The sequence below is a fragment of the Brachycentrus maculatus genome, unplaced genomic scaffold (assembly GCF_059751285.1).
Source record: "Brachycentrus maculatus isolate JH-2025_06_01 unplaced genomic scaffold, ASM5975128v1 h1tg000361l, whole genome shotgun sequence".
In the NCBI taxonomy this organism is placed as follows: Eukaryota; Metazoa; Arthropoda; class Insecta; order Trichoptera; family Brachycentridae; genus Brachycentrus; species Brachycentrus maculatus.
Window position 1 is genome coordinate 1,163,476 of NW_028281110.1, and position 4,025 is coordinate 1,167,500.

Below are 4,025 nucleotides of genomic sequence, written 5' to 3' on the forward strand. Positions count from 1 at the left end.
TTACATCTGGGGGTAATAGGAAAAAATGGCTTTAGAAATGTGTTGCGTATGTCCAGTTTATTCCGTTGTTTTGTTTTGGTTGTGTCACTGCAGAAAACCACGATTTACACAGATAAACTAACTAACTAACCATCACGCCGCTTTCCCGCAAGGGTAGGCAGAGAGAATAGAACGCCACACCACTCTGTCTTTGCAAACATTCTTTGCCTCTTCTACGTTCATGCATCTCCTCATACATACTCGCCGATTGTTACGACTCCTAACCTGACCACTTTCAAGTATTTGGTATACCTGATCGTGCCATGTTTTTCTCGGTCTTCCTCTGCTCTTTTTTCCATTTACATTCGCCTCATAAATTTGTTTTACCGTTCTTTCCTCACTCATTCGTTCTACATGTCCAAACCATCTCAACACACCTTTCTTAATTTTATCGATAATGCTTATCTTAGCTTTGCATTCCTTCCTTATTTCACTATTCGCACATCTATCATCGTCACACAGATAGGATGTCGGAAATGATAATAGGGATCTGTGGTGGCAATCTCAGAGTAATCCGCCATGACTTTAATCAAGAACTTAAATTTTATAAATTAATTCCCTATTATTCCGTTTTTCTTAAATTTAATTTTGTATTTTTCTTGGTACCAATTGATCCACAGGCCGTTACCGGTCCGCGACCCGGGGGTTGGAAACCAATGCACTTGAGGATGTAGGTGAATCATAAATGCCACTTCAATCTTCACCTTTTACCGGTAGAATACCGCCATTCGTACAATTCACCATTTGTCCGACAATACATTGACTCTTTTTTTTAAATTACCTAACGTCCGAATGACTCTGAAATCTATCTGATTCTGAATAGTCTGAATGGTAATGTCGGTATATAACACACTTGCCGAGATTTTTGTCCACCGTTTTTGAGGCTTATCCGTTTCTTCGTCAGGACAATCACTACACCAGCATGGAAACCATACTACGCGCTTATTATTATTAGCATTATTCACAAACTTCCAACTATACAAAATGTTAAACACAGACGTTTTTGGTCGACCCGAGAACCAACGTGCACTAATGGCCAAGGTCTGACATGCACTGAATAGGATTAACTTATTCATGCTTCGATATTCGAACAATAACCCTGGAGATTGATTATGAACACTATTGATATTTCGAAAACAGTTTTTGATATACGAGTAAGTACATCGGGAATATAACGTCACTAATTTGGAAAAAAAATTGTATTTGAGCTTTGATCATTCTCATTTCCTCTTTTCCTTCCTCCCGCCCTTCTTCCAGGTATTTATAAATATCGCTCACTCCTTACAAGAACGTCATAAATAAAAAAACTTGATTTTTCAGGAAGACTTTTTAAAGTTAAAAAATATAACACAATGTATTAAAAATAAATATCAAGCCATTTATTGAATTTTTTACTGTGCAACAGATCTTTTAGGTACAACCTGAATGTTTTTTCTCCATTTGATAAATATTAAGTTTATTTTCAAAAATAATTAAAAATACCTTTTCTTCAAAATGCAAAAACAACACTTTCTGACCTGAAGCAGGTAAATATTAAGTTACAAATATGCCACTTTTGCTGGGATATAGTACATTTTTTGGGCATTCCGAAAACATGCACAACTGAAAATTTACGAATTTTGATATATGACATTCTTGAAAGGAGTGATCGATATGTGAAATTTTGTGAATGGAATGTTACAATAACCCGTTTCTTGGTTACTCATTATTTTTAATGTATTTATCTAGGTAACTGTTCTGTTAAATTTCCAAATAAATAAAATTATGTACGAATATCGGAGTGTCACCGTACGTCATTGAGCCTAGAAACCTTTTCATCTAGTAGTTTGTCACTAGCCAATATCCTACTGCATTCATGATTTGTCGTCTTCCCTTTCGGCCATGTGCCTATTTGATTAGTGTGATTGTGTGCAGATTGAGTTCCATAAGAACAGTGGGGGAATAGGACATTATACACACTGAGTGCTCAAAAGGAAATACCATCACCTACTCAGTACCTACACCGACGAGTTGAATGTCATGAAGTCGACATCGAACAGGACAAATGAGCTTTATCTAAAAAAGCTATGACAATGCATATCTGCTAAAGCTTGCTCGTACAGTAGAATAAGTCGGGTTGTGGTCCCGTGGTTGGTGTCGCAGACTCTCGAGTCAGAGTTTCTCGGTTCTAACCCACTCTACGACAATTTGATACCTATTTCTAATAATGAGCCGCTTGGGCTCATAGAAACAGTATGAAATGGAAATATTTGTTTAAATAATAAAAACACAAATATTTCTCTTAAAAAAAATAATGCCGTTTCACAGCTACAGAAACTTAAAAACTTAATTGCATATTTTTAAAATTTTATAAAAGTTGTTGTAACCATTAATATCAACCCCTGTGTAAATTATATTGTTGATATAGATCAAGGTAAACTGATCGTAACTGTCCATCAAACCTTACTCCATAGTTTTTCCCTCTACCTCCTTCCCTAAACTCCCTTTTCTTTGCCTTCCTTATTATCATCAATTTATAATTTATGTTTTTTTTTAAATGTACATACAAGTATTTTCTACCCTCTGATTGCAAACAGCTATATAAGGTATCACACGTTTGGATCATTATCACTAGTCTGTTTTAGGTGGTTGGAAGATATTGGTTTTTAGCAATAAACCAGCCAATGTACTTATGTCTTTCCTGTACATGAAGTATAAATAATTAAACAAGAAGCTGAAATAATGAAGTAAATAACATCCATTCAGGAGGGTCGAGTCCAGGGTGAACATTATGGAAGTGTTGCTGAAGTCAACCAAAGCTGGCAATCCAGTGTTGCTGAAGTCAACTAAAAGTGATAATCCAGTGTTGTTGAAGTCAATCAAAAGTGGCAATCTATTGTTGCTGAAGTCAACCAAAGGTCCAGTGTTGCTGAAGTTAATCAAAAGTGACAATCTATTGTTGCTGAAGTCAACCAAAGGTCCAGTGTTGCTCAAGTTAATTAAAAGTGACAATCTATTTTTGCTGAAGTCAACCAAAGGTCCAGTGTTGCTTAAGTTAATCAAAAGTGGCAATCTATTATTGCTAAAGTCATCCAAAAGTTACAATCCAGTATTGCTGAACTCAATCCAAAGTGGCAATATATGGTTGCCGAATTCAACCAAAGGTGACAATCCAGTGTTGCTGAAGTCAATCAAAAGACAGGTTTTGTATCAGTTAAAAAAAAAACAGTCGAGAATAAACATAAGATAAGTTTTTCGCTAAATTAGGTACTGAATAATCCACAAAACGAAAATTTGGACCAGATTTGTTTGTTGTTTTTCTTTCAAAGTTTATTAATTTCAGCTTTCGGTGATAGAAATTTTCTTTGATATTAAGTTGTTTAATTAATTACTTTTTATTTAATTTAACAATTTAACGGGAAAATAAGTTGAAACAGTATTTGACGATTTGTTAAATTAATCTAAATTAAAATACATATTTTCGACGAACCTTCAAAGAAAGTTTAAATAGACCTCTTGGGAAAGTTATTTAACGTCATTTTAAAAACTTGTATAAAATTACCTACCACTTTTATAATTATGTACTTCTAATAAAGGCTATTATTTATGTCTTTGTCGATCATGAAATGCAATATTGAAAAAGCTTAATACGTGGATTAAAAACATCATTTTTTTGTAATATTTACTACATTACATCTTCTTCTAACCCTTACCCAGAACCAATGGTGCATAGGGCACTGCATCCTATTGACGCAGTGTTATATTGATCGTTACTTACATGAAGGCAAGGCGAACACTCCTGCTTTTCAGGGACCATTATCAGGGTCCAGGGTAGTATTGAATAAATATTTGTGTAAAATCATTAATATTTATTTTCACCCCCCCCCCCCTGGGAATCGAACCTGGGACCTCCAGTACGGTAACTAAACACCCAAGCATTATACCACGGAGGCGGACTAAATTGCACATACCGAACAATGTCAATTTCATTTTGTACATAGCAGTAA